The sequence below is a fragment of the Euprymna scolopes genome, chromosome 1 (assembly GCF_053919585.1).
Source record: "Euprymna scolopes isolate OS-2025 chromosome 1, ASM5391958v1, whole genome shotgun sequence".
NCBI classification, from domain to species: domain Eukaryota; kingdom Metazoa; phylum Mollusca; class Cephalopoda; order Sepiida; family Sepiolidae; genus Euprymna; species Euprymna scolopes.
The window spans coordinates 81385155-81399184 of NC_136482.1; the positions used below are offsets into that span (position 1 = coordinate 81385155).

Consider the following 14030-nt stretch of genomic DNA (forward strand, 5'->3'; position numbering starts at 1 on the left):
TAAATTAAAATATCATATTTAAGCGTATTTTACGCTCGGACAAAGCTTCCAATAGTATATATATATATATATATATATATATATATATATATATATATATATATGTGTGTGTGTGTGTGTGTGTGTGTGTGTGTGTGTGTGTGTGTGTGTGTGTGTGTTCCTTGATAGAAGTGATGGTTGAGTTTGAATAAAATAAAATACGTATTGTATACGTTTGATGCCAAAACAGCGCATTACTACAAAATAAACAGACATTTATTTTGTTTGAAATTTATATTGAAATTCATAAATATATTTCTAAGATACACTTCATCATCAGTATGTCTTTCTTTTTTTTTTTTTTGGGCCATGTTGTCGTTTGAGCATAGAATCAGTAGAAGTCCGTTTGTAGTTTTTACGGTAGTCTTCAAATAGTTAGTTGGTCACGCGGAATTCACGTTAGGGTTCGTGTTCCTTGATAGAAGCGCTGGCTGAGTTTGAATGAAATAAATACGTATTAGATACGTTTGAAGCCATTTGAAAAGACTACCGTAAAAACTACAAACGGACTTCTACTTATTCTATGCTCCAACAACAACATGGGAAAAAGAAAGAAAGACATACTGATGATGAAGTGTATCTTCGCAGTATATTTATAAATTTCAATATGAATTTCAAACAAAATAAATATCTGTTTATTTTATAATAATGCGTTGTTTTCGCTTCAATTTACATATTTAAAAAAGCTATTTGTTTTTTATACGACCCAACTCAGCTTAGTTTACCTCCTTAAAATAAATGAAAACCTACTTGTGTGTGTGTGTGTGTGTGTGTGTGTGTGTGTGTGTGTGTGTGTGTGTGTGTGTGTGTGTGTCGCAAAAACTTTCGACAGAGGCGACGGATTTTCACAAGATCGGTATCATTTTTAAGCTCGACCCTTCGAGCGACAAATATGGAAAGATTGGCTAAAAACATTAATTCCTTCACCCCCAACTAGGCACTTTCTACGGAGAGGGGTAGTAAAAAATAGCTCCTTCATGACAATTTAGCCAAATACACACGCGCAAAAAGTTTCATTCTTGAATTAGTTTAAAGTTTATAAAAACCAACCCAATTTCGCTGACGCTCAGTTGGTAAAGTAGCAGCGTTGTTATCTTATGAGTGTACGTTCGAACTGAGATGTAAAATTTTTTCGATTTTTAAAGTTTTAATATTGAAAAAGGATTATTTATGCCTTTTTTCGTTCTTTTTTCCATCACGTTCGCTGTTTTTTTTGTTTTTGTTTTTCCGATTTTTTTAAGAAGTTTTAACATCGTTCATTTTTTTTTCATTACGTTAGCCGCTTTTTTTTCCGATGTGATAACATTTTTCTGGTTTCGTCGTTTTTTTTTGTTTGTTTTTTTCATAATATTTACACAGGTTTTTTTTATTTAGCGCCCCCCCCCCACGCACACACCTCCAAACACTCGGGCAACGCCGGGTACCTACATTATGCCATTTTTTGTTCTTTCTTTTTTTTTTTCATCATCTTTGCCTTTTTTGTTTTTCCAATTTTTTAAGAAGTTTTAATATCGTTCAATTTTCTTTATTTAGCACCACATTCGTTTTTTTTTGTTTTGTTTTTCCATCACGTTTGCTGTTTTTTTTTTTTGTTATTGTTGTTTTTGTTGTTCCGATTTTTTTAAAAAGGTTATAACATTCTGCTGGTTTCGTTGTGTTGGTTTTTTTTCATAATATTTACACAGGGTTGTTTTGATTTACCCCCCCCCCTCCACACACACACACACACACACACACATACAAACACCCAGGCAACGCCGGGTACCCCCACTAGTCTATAATATAAATTTCACCTGTCTATTTAAATGTATGTTTGCCTAAAACTTTCGACAGAGGCGACGGATTATCACAATATTGGTATCGTTTTGAAGCTCGACCCTTCAGACGACAAATATCGAAGAATTGGCTAAAAACAAATTCCTTCACTCTCAACCGGGCACTTTTCGACAGATAAGGGTCGCTTTTTCGCCGATATTTTCGAAAGTCATCTCCTCTTTTCGATTGACTAGCTTTAGTTTAAACCTTCGTCACTTCCGGTTTGGCGATGGACGCAACAGCAAAGACGTCAGTTTTTTTTCACGTTCTTTTCCTCCTTCGCGGCACGGGTTCAGGCTTGTCTGCCTACCATCACTTTTTTTTTTTTTGCTCAACACGCACCTCCAAATACCGGGCAACGCCGGGCACCCAGACCAGTACAATATAAAATAAGTATTAATTTAAAATAGACTAAGTTTGTTTTATATATATGTATGAAGTTTTTTGTATCTTGTAACCCCCCCCAAAAAAAACAAAAACAAAAAAAACAAACAATATACAATTCAGTGCGCTAATATTGATATAATAGCGTTCCCTATAAAACAAGAATACATGCGATGTAAATTTTCTGATTTTGTATGAATCTTCCACATTACATCATTATACATTTTTGTCTCTAAGAACTTTGTTTTTTTTCTTGCGGGTCTACGATAGAAAATATTCAATGTTGACATACAGATATTGATTGTTCTCTGTGAACAAAACAGATCAGTAAAAATGGTGGAAGCAGTAACCCGAGCATTAAGACCACCTGATCAAAGATTGCAGTCACTTTCGAACTCGAACTGAATCGGTGATCGAAGCCGAAGGAGGATATATACAGAATAAAATGTAGATTAATATATTTATTTGTTTTGTTACAAGAAATTGTAACGTTTAACAATTTAACACTTCCATTTTCTGTTTTTCTAAAAGTGTTTAAAAGGTGTCCATATATATATATATATATATATATATATATATATATATATATATTCAGAATGGCTAGATAAGCGGATGTTTCCGTCTGATACTGAAACCCAGTCGATTTTTTCACGGTTCGAGCTTTTATCTATTGAAAATGAACAGGACAAAATTCTTTTAAGTAGAAAGAAAGAAAGAATAAAAAGAATATTCGAAGAAAACCTTTTTAAACATGTTTGATATGAATGAGAAAAGAGTAGATAGAAATTGTGGAAAGCATAAAAAAATATGTTTGAATAATGAAAGAATGAACTGCAAAAGAAAAACGATAAAGTGTAGAAACATTGGAGCATAAAGAAAAAACAGAAAAAAGTAACCTGGAGTAAGAAAAAGTAAAAAGAAAGAATAAAATAATATAAAAAAAATAAAGTGGGGAAAAGAAAGTTAGTAATGAAGATAAAATGAAATAGATTAGAAAGAAAAAAAAGAAACGAAAGACGAAAATAATTAGGAAGAGTGAAACGAAAAAAAAAAACAAAAAAATACAAAAAAAAAACAAAAAAAAAACAAGGGGTGTAAAAAAAATGAAAAATAGTAAAACTGAGGATAAAAAAGGGTGTAAAAAGAAAAAGACAGAAAATTAGAATAAGAAAAAGAAGACATAGAAAAGTATGAGAAAATTAAAAAGATAAAACACAAAAATGATAAAGAAAAAAGGAAAACCTAACAAAAGCGAAAAAAAGAGGTTGAACGAAAGTTAATAAAAAATAACAAAAAGTAATTTATGAAAAAACGTTCTAACCTAAACAATAAGAACTATTTAAAAAATGATGGAAGTAATTATTTGTCATGAAAAATAAGTAAAAAGAAAAAAAGAAGTTAATAAACATTTTGCCACAAAGAAACTGATCAATAAAACCTATTGAATTCAATTGTCGAAAAAAAAAATGGAATAAAATGCTGTTATTTACCAAACGATATTAGATCGTGCCTTTCAGAATTTTATCTTTTGTGAATGACATAAAAAACAAATATGACGTTCAAATAAAAAAAAGGAACATGGTATTAAACGAGAAACGATCTGCGCGTTTCATGATTAAAATGATATTTAAAATCGAAGTGTGACAGGCAGACGGACTTAATCATTAACAAACAAATCCTCCTCTAGAAACGGACAAAGCGGGAGAGGGAAGAGCGGTAGCTCTAGATATATCTAAGGCTTTTGACAGGGTATGGCATGAGGGTCTCCTCAGGAAGATTAGATCTTACGGTATCACTGGTAGAATACTTAACGTAATTAAATCCTTCTTAGATAAGAGAAAAATCCAGGTTGTCCTCGACGGTCGTACATCTAAACAATATGATATAAATGCGGGAGTGCCCCAAGGATCTATCCTGGGACCTCTGCTGTTCCTGATATTCATAAATGACCTCCCCGACAAGATTGCCTCTGAGATGGGGATATATGCTGATGACACCACACTCTATAGCAGGCACGACAGGAAAACAAACGAACATATATCTAAAGTAATGGCAGAAACACTAGAAGATGACCTCCAATCAGTAGTGGAATGGGGACAAAAATGGATGGTAACGTTCAATGCCACCAAGACAAAACTGGTTTCATTCAATAATTACAAGAAACCTTCTCTACCACCTATAGCAATGGCCAACGACTCTTTATCTGAGAGTACGTCTCTCAAGCTCCTTGGCCTAACGTTCACTGGAAACATGAGTTGGAACAGTTACATCGAGGGCATTGCCAGGGCCGCTGCAAGGAAGGTGGGCTCTCTCTACCGTGCTAGAAAACTTCTAACACCCGAAAGTATCCTGTACCTCTATAAGGCAAGTATTCGCCCATGTATGGAGTATCGCTGTCATATTTGGGCCGGTGCATCGGCTACTAGTCTCTCGCTCCTTGACAGGGTTCAAAAGAGAGTCGCAAATCTGATAGGCCCTAAACTGGCATCAAAACTTCAGCCTCTGTCCCATCGTCGAAACGTTGCATCCCTCTGCCTGCTCTACAAGTATTATAATGGTGAATGCTCTGAAGAACTGCAAGCACTTGTGCCCCCACGACGTGAACACCCTCGACAGACCCGTCAAGCTGCAAAATCCCACCCCCACACTGTAGAGATCCCTAGATGTAAAAGATCCTTCTACTCCAGTAGTTTCTTCCCCAGAACTGCTAGACTTTGGAATTCCATTCCGGGTCACTGCTTCCCCAACTGTACTGACATGCATAAGTTCAAGTGCAACGTGAACCAACATCTCGCTGCCCTAATCCCTACATAGTACCCCAGTAGATGTTTCCCCTGATAGTAGCCCCCTACACCAAAGTGGCAATGTGCCTTGTTTGGGGTGAAAATGTAATTAAAAAAAAAAAAAAAAAAAAAAAAAAACGTTATACTTCAAGTCTAAATGTGACAGACCAAAGAAAATGCGGTTTTGAATTAAAGTGTGATAGATAAAGCATGACGGACCAAATAAAATACTATTTCTAACTTAAGTATGATCAATAGACCAACGGTTGGATTTTCTCATAGCGATATTAGAAAACATCTAAATTGAGATGAGTATATTCAATATGCGTGTTTAGTATGATTGGGACGATTAATCGGAATCGGGAATCGAAAAAATCGAAATTTTGGGGGAATCGGTATCGGAAAATATCGTGACGTTTTTCTGATGCCAAAAACGATTCTTTTTATTATTTTTATGCATTTTTATGTGTTTGATTTTGCTTTATTGTACATGATTCGTGTTATTGATGAAATGATAAAAATTTATTGATTTTAAACTACCAGAAAAACAAAAATCATCCCCACAGGTGTATTTTTTTGCGTTCGGAAAAATATACGAACATAGTTCCTGGATTTTACAGTAACTCGATCCCCCTGAAAAAAAAAACCCTCCATATTCAGAAATTTAAAGAAATCGGAATCGGTAATTGTATCGGAGTCGGAAATTTAGAACAGACTCGGTAATTGTATCAGAATCGGAAAAAATATTGTTATCGTCCCATCACTAGTGTTTAGTGACGTGAATACTATTTCATACTTAAGCGTGACCTACCGATTCACGAATTTATAGAAATAATTGAATGTATCTAGACATGATATTAAAAATTTAACCGTGACAGACTGACAAAAATAATATTTCAACTTTATTTTGACAGACCAAAGGATAGACAGAGCTTCCCAGAGATTTTTGGACGCATTTAAATTAAGATACGTCTATTTAATCTGTGTCTTATCTATGCAAATGCTATTTCAATTTGAAGTGTGACCGATCTACCGACGTACAAGGTGTTTCATTATGATCCGACTACATATCTAAAACAAAACAAAGAAATAAGAGTATTAAACTAAATAATAAATGAAAATACGTTTTAAATAAAGCACCCAGGGACCCCACACTTCCAACAATATCCAACAATACCTGCTACCTGTTTGATCAACCCACGTGATGAAGAATCTCCAAGCATCTATTATTGAAGTTGGGTTAATCAACATTTGTGTCCCCCAAGATGTTTTTCGTATATATTTTAATCATAAAGATATATGGTGAAATATTCTTTATTTCTGGGATTGAATTATGTTTGTTAGAATTTTTTTTTAACTTTTCTAATTAGATGCCATTTTCAAATAACTCAAGTGATCTAGCTCATATTAACTTTCTGTTTCTTACTTTCATACTACCTCAATGTATTTGTCGTGTCCTCTCTTATCTTTTGCTTCCGTATCTCTTTTTCTTTTCTTTCTCTCTCTCTCTCTCTCTCTCTCTCTCTCTCTCTCTCTCTCTCACTCATTCACTACCTGTTTATTAACATTCGAAAAGAATAAAACATGGAAGGATAAAGTTTTGGAACAGTCAATGGTAAACAAAAGAGAATACCATCACAGGCAGTAATACTATTTTTCTTATAGTTAAAGAGGAAAAGAGAGAGTCAGAAAGCGGAGGTTATTTAGATGCTTTAAGATATATTTAACGAAGATGCAAATTCCCTTTTTTTTTCCAAATTTAACTAAATGGAGGACCCAACAGGTCACTTGTTTTTATAAAAACCAGACTCTATAGCTACGAATGTCTAAAAAAAAGCCTGTAATGTTTTTTATGTCTCCTAAACACTAGACTAATCTAATATTAATGCCTACAAACATGAAAATTAGGGTTTGTTATTGTGAACATGGCACAATGAACCGATTTTACTTATTCAAGAGAAAAGTTTCCTTTTCGAATTCAAAACTTAAGAAAATTTAAGAACGTAGCACTGAAAAGCTTAGTGCGAGACATGAAGATGCCAAAGAAAATAATGTTTACTAAAATGACAATTAATTCTATCACGTCAGAAAATTTCTGACTCCAGTTGCAATCTTCTACCTAGATAAGAATCGAATAACGCTGGAAAGGTGCCGCGCTGAAATTCTTTTTTTTTATTGCTTTGACAGTGTACAAAATTGACTTCGAAATATTGTGGGAGGTGATCTCTATTTCGTACAATCCATATTTTACAGAAAAGAGGTTGCTGGTCTTTCTTTATTCTGTCGTTATTTTTATAGAAGATACTCGGCTGAGTTTCTTCTTGTAATAAAAATATTTTTTTTTTTACATAGGAGTCACCACTCGACGATCAGGGTTAAAGAGTGTACAGTAGTCATTAGACGATATCATAGTAATCGGTAGTAGTGTAAATTTGGTAAATTCGATTACTTAGAGTAGAACGGCTCATCAAAAACTTGTTTATATTGGACTCGAAGACAACCACACTGTAGTCGGCTGGAAAGCAGGCAAACGGAAGACAGTTCCACAGGTGAGCAGGTCTAAAAAAGAAGCTTTGTTCATGGAATCTATGTTTAGGTTTAGGCACAGATAAAGAGTGGGGGAAATTATTGATAGTGGTTTTAGTTAGAGGAGTATTTCTCGTGGAAGTTTGGCGTGGAGGACCATAGATTTGAGCTCAGATGAGCACTTGCCATGAAAATAATGATAAAGCAGAGACAGACTCGCAAAGTCTCTTTTGTGAGAAAGAGGTTGCAGAGAAAAGAAAAGGGAGTCCCCAATGAGGCCACGAAATCTATTTTAAATTCTGTCAAGGCAGGACAAAGTCTTTTCATCAACTCTTGTCCAGATACGACAACAATACTCTATCCTTGGACGTACCTGGCTCTTATATAGATAGAAAACCGCATTCCACCATTTTTCCAGCGTCCTTGGCAACGAATTTGATGTACGTGCCCCATATCAGATCAGGAGCAACGGTCAAGTCCAGAAGCTTGTCAAAACATGGAGCCCCCCCAAGACGAGAGCCATTCATTTCAATTGATGCCAGAGCGTTGATGATATAAAGATAGAAGCTTGATTTTAGATGCATTAAACGTAACCAGCAACTTCTTTCCTAATTGTACCACGTGCTCAAGATCAGAGGAGAGAGAGAATCAAAGAGAACTTGTCGTTTACGGCATTTGATGTGCTGCCAAAGATGGTAGTGTCATCAGCATAAATGACTACGAATGATATAAGGATGTAATTTGGAAGATCATTGATGTAGATTAGGAAGAGAGTTGGACCCAGGATGGACCCCTGAGGGACTCCAGAATTAATATTATGAGCTTCTGATTTCTCCCCACCAACCACTATTCTTATGAACTTATTAGAGAGAACTGATTTAATAATTGAGAAGACATTTCCAGCTACACCATAGCTGGAGATCTTGTGAAGTAGACCTTTATGCCATACCCTATCAAAGGCCTTTGATATGTCAAGAACAATTGTCCTAGAAAGGAAGCCTCCGTCGACAGATTCGCTAATCCTGAGATATAATCGTAAACACATCTGCCGTAGATCTAGCAGAACGGAAATCATATTGCATGTCACTAATAAGATTATGTTTGCTGAGGTGGTTGACTACTTTTCTGTTTAACACAGATTCCAATAACTTACTCATGACGCACAGGAGACTTATTGATCTGTACTGAGATGGAGATGACCGATCACCTGAATTCTTAAATACAGAGCATACTGATGAGATTTTCCAGGGCGTTGGGAAGCAATGTTGTCCCTTTACCACAACAAAAATGTTTCCTTCCAGGAGCCTAGCGTCAGACGAAATTTCCATGGGCAGTGTTTCTTTTCAAGTGCTTCTCTACCGATTACAACTTGGTCGTCTTTAAATTCAGTGTCAACAACTTTTTTCACAGATCGTGCCATAAGTAATCAAATGTTCCTCGTCATTTAGTTAGCAATCATTCTCGTTTTAATGACCCTCATCCTCAAGTAACTCTTGGTCTTGGTTAAATTGGAACTCTAATAGTAACAACCAAGAAGCAAACAAAATAGAAATAGACTATAGAAAATAATGGTTATTATAGCGACAATTAAATAAATTTGCTAGTCTTTCTTTCTTTTTTATTAAACTGTAAGATTTGGCGTAACTTTGGTCACAATCTGCTAATTAAAAACGTGACAACTGAAAAGTTTTATCGCTTACTTTGTTTATTTTAGGAAATTATGATTTTCTTTGTAATTATTATTTTGCTTTTATTGTTGGGGTTCGAATTGATTTTTTTCTTTATGTCTTCTGATTGGTGAAAATGATGTGACGTCAATTTTCTTGAGATAGTATAAAACGAATAATTTTTCTTGTCTAAGTATTATTGGCTTTTGACAGTCAGGATCAAAGCAGAACCCAACACAATCTGTGAACCTCAAGAAAAAACGAGAAAAATCACCATGAAGATTTTGGCTCTCGTCTGTATTGTTGCCCTCGTTGTGATCGGCAGTGAAGCTCATCTACCTGGAGGCAATTATGAACACAAATATAGTAAAGTATTCTTTTTTCTCTTAACAATGAAAATAATCGTATTTTCAAGCTGTGACTGAAGGGGTTAACTTTTTGCATTTTGAACTATAATGAAAATTGCGAATGAGCTATCGATAGACATATGCTTGTCAATGTTTTTTTACACGTAACTGCATTAGTAAATTTTTTTTAAAGACCCGCACTATTAGCTACGTTTACTCTAGCTTTATGTTTGATATCACTGTCTTTCCACAAAGTTAGTTTTAAAAATATAACATTTTTATCTAAAGACTATTTAAAGACTACAGGCAGTTACTTAAAAAAAGACTAATTTGTTGGCTCAGAATTCATCAGTTATTTCTCTCGAGCCAGATTCAAGTTAACTCCCTTGAAATATTACTTGTTAAAATGAGAACAAACTCTTCCAACTTGAAGTACAACAAAAAAACTCGCACATGCATAATGCGAGTTTCGAAATCGAAACGTGACTTCTTTCTGATTTAGTTTGAAGTAAGTCGGACGTATTTTGACCTAACTTTATATTTTACATATTTTAACGGCGCGTCGCCTGATTTCCCTTCTGGTCAGTTTAGACAATACTCTCAGGCAAAAAGCTACCTATTTCAGCATCGCTTTTTTATATTGGTCGTAGAATTCGTATTGAGAATCATTTCCAGAGAATGTCAAAACAAATCGCATTTACTTTACATGCATTCTCTATAATCCCTTTTTTTCTCGCAATGCATGTCACTTCGATTGTGTATAGACACTTTTAACATGAACTTCTTTTGTAGTAAACACGTTTATGATTTTCACTTGTTACATTTTCTCTTATGTCTGTCTTACGTGCGTATATATTTCGATAAACTGTCTCTTTATTTCATGATTTCGGGATTTCATCGTTAGTTCCTCCTTTATATTCTAACATGATATGTTTTCAATAAAACAAAAACAAAAAAGTCACAGTCGGGGTGTAGCGCCGATTTATTTCCTCTTCACAATGTCTTGTGTAATACAATATCAGTTTAATGTCGGGGTTTAAAGATTCCCAATGAAGGGCACCCTGGATTCATGTAGAAATGAATTAAAATTTCCTGGGGCGAGTAGAATTTCTCCTCCGACAAGCATAGGACAGATAACATACTTTGATTTCAACCAAAAGCCAAGAAGTGCCGGCAAGGCTAGTCTGTGTATGATACGAGTGTAAAATCCTATAAACGTAGTGGATATTTGCATGTATCTTCAAAAGTCTAAAAATATTTTTGTAAAGTAACGCAAGAGAAGAACGTATAATATTATTTACGTTATTAGTTTATGCCATAAAACAGAGTGTGGTTAGTCTCTCCCTACTTTTCCGCTATTTTCATGGAATGTATTCGACTGGACTCCAGTCTTTGGTTCCTCTCTGTAAGTCATTTATTTTAAGAACTTATTTTGTCACAAGAACAGAAAAAGACTTCTTTCTCACTCCATGTCTCTAGCGCTAGGCAGAATTTCTATGAACAGAGATTCTTTTCAGGAGCGTCCTCTCTATGGAGCCGTTTATCGAGGGACTGTTTCCCTGCTGATTAAAAGTGGGTCATCTATAAATCCAATGTCAACAAATTCTTGCTCTAAACCGCCCCATTTATCAAACGCAGTTCATACCATTAATCAATGTTAGTACTCCCATAGTGTTCCTCATCTTTCGGTTGATATTCATTCCACCCCATTAGCCCTTAACTTCATATAGCTCTTGACTTTAATAAGTGGTGGCCCAGTGGTAAAAAAGGGGAGATGACAGATTGCATGAAATTTCAAGATGGAAATAATTTATTATTTATTTTTAATGGAAATCGCCTCGGACAAGGTATGAAGCGACTTGATCTAAAAAATACTACTTCAGGATAAAAAAAAAATGTAGCCAAATATGAGTGTTAGATAGATTCCGATCCAAGAATCGGCATCTCCTCTCTTTGTCAGAAGCATTGCTCATGGAATGTGAGGACTAAAGAACAAAATAAGGAAAGCGATTTTTTTTTATTATTTTACTAAATTTATTTGCATCTATTTTTTATTTATTTCCATTTTATTCATATATTATACACACTTAAGTAAGCATGACGTTAGGCACAACTTGATTTTATTTTAGTGTTTACTTCGTATGCAGATAGTTTCTTCGGTTACATGTCTCATTTTACAATTAATTTTTGTAATATCTTAATATTATTAATGATTATTTCTTATTAGCATAATTTGAACGTGTACCTTTTGCGGCAAGCTATGATAAATGGCATGCGAGTCTTCTAGAAAGATCTGTTGTGGAATATTATAAAAACAATATAAAATTATGTTTTATCGTTGCAGAAACCACTTGTGGCTACTTAAAATCCTTGGAGACAAAGTGTTATGATAAATGCCCCCCGGGCCATGTGCACATTTCCGGATTGAAGGGATGTTCCAAAGGACAATATTGCTGTACTAAGTCTGTACTATGTAAGAATATTTTTATTTCAAATAATAAAGACTTTTTTTCTCTTTTCGGCTCTAAACACAAAAGATAAATTGGGTTTATGGTTCTGGCATTTTTCCGTATTTTTATGTTTACAGCTTTTCAAATATTCTGCTGTTGAGATGCCCTTATTCATACTCCCGAATACTCGACTTGTAGCCTGTAAGGCGAAATATAATATTAGAAAACTAGCGGGGACGCCCGGCCTTGCCCGGTCGTAAAATATGCTTGAATATATACAAACCTTCTAAATAGCCACGTAATCGACGCAGAAGAATAATGTTCGATTTATATCAAGGAAAATACATTTCAACGGAGCAGGATGACTAAAGCGACCCCGCTTTTATATAAGTGAAACCGTCGAACCGTTCGTCCATTAGTCTTCAGCGTAGAAAAGAATATTCCTAGATCTTATATTTATATTTTTCAATGACTTCCAGTTCGTTTCTATTTATTTGCCCTCCCTACGAGACAGAGTTAGACATATGGTCGGATTTAATGTGAGGAAATCCAGCTTCGCAAAAGAGGCACTTTGGACAAAAATAAAAATTACCCCACTTCAGAATGATTTTCCTGCGCTGGCCGAAGACAAAAATAAAATAACTTGATTGCAGTATCAGAACAGCAAATAAATGCAAAGACGATTGTTTGTCCTGTCAGGCTATATTTTGAAATAGAATTTTCGTTGACCTAAAAATCTACAAAACCTTTTAAATCATATGTACAGATAGAAAAGTTTGGAGGTATTGACAAGATAATTTCAATAAAATTAACGAATATTCAATAATAGTTATCATAAGTGATATCTGTACCATAGTTATCTCCCTTGTCGATATTAATAATTTCTTTTAGTTCAGAGTTATACACTTTGATGAAAATAAATAACTTAGACCGAAAATCTCGTGATGAACTCAAGATCTTATGAGAACTCTCGTAATAATATTTATGCAAGAATGAAGACCAGACTTCTTCATTCGGACACAAAACAAGCATAACGACACTTGCCACATCGTCTATCAAAACGACGTCCTTATGAAAATATAAGTTTTTGTCTACGGTTTAACAAGTGCATTTTTTTCTCGGGTATAGCGTTGTGCTTTTCTGTTTATGGGAAGAATGTATTTAACTACATGTTTATCAATGTATAGTATGCCTCATTAACTGTTTTTATAGCTTATCGTAGACAACCAATTAATAAATGAAATGCCAAGGATAGTTTAACTAACCTTTACTTCCAAATAGACGAGGTATTTGTCAACCCATATACTGTAATTTTTATCAGTCTCCACGTGTGTAGATAATTATTTTATGATTTTACTTATGTGTTGTTAATCCTGATGAAATCTAATATAACATATTTTAAATATTCAGTGTAATAAATTGTCCCATCCTATAGAAAAACGTACACAGCATTCTTATGGAAATGGTGGAACCGATTGCGTATAAGTGATCAAACAGTTTAGTAATTGTGTCTCTCTTACAATGTATTCTTTCTTTTTTTATCAGGAACAAAGAACAGGGATTGAATATAAAAAGCATGAGACAGGACATTCGAAACATGATTGCAACACAAGAAATCACATGAGTCTTATAAGATGAATGGATTAAAATAAAATATTTTAAATGTAACATGGTTTTTGTTGTTTTTTTATTTATTATTTTGATAACACAAAGTCAACTTTCTCCACTAAATTCAGTCACCATAGAATAGAGGCGCAACATAAAATTTAAACGCTTTCTGTCAATAACTGATGGATTTTTCCAAAAATTATCGGTCAGTTTCATTCAATTTTAAAATTTCTTATATTAATTCTGACCTACCTGACTCTCACAAAAATATTACGAACTTATTTTCAATGAAACATGTAGTTAGTTTGGAAATATTTACTAATGTCGAAAACATTATTTGTACCTCATACGGTATACTATTGATATTTTCTTAAAAGAAGTTTAGAGTACGATGCGTCCTTTTATGTACTT

At 34.3% G+C, this 14030-nt stretch overlaps 1 long non-coding RNA gene across 1 annotated transcript; it reads left to right on the forward strand.

Moving 5' to 3' along the window:
- The first annotated feature begins 9433 nt into the window (after positions 1–9433).
- On the forward strand, positions 9434–13665 carry LOC145283536 (uncharacterized). The gene is made up of 3 exons (XR_013868632.1): positions 9434–9580; positions 11906–12034; positions 13557–13665. It is a non-coding gene; the product is annotated as an uncharacterized LOC145283536 (long non-coding RNA).
- The last annotated feature ends 365 nt before the right edge of the window (positions 13666–14030 follow it).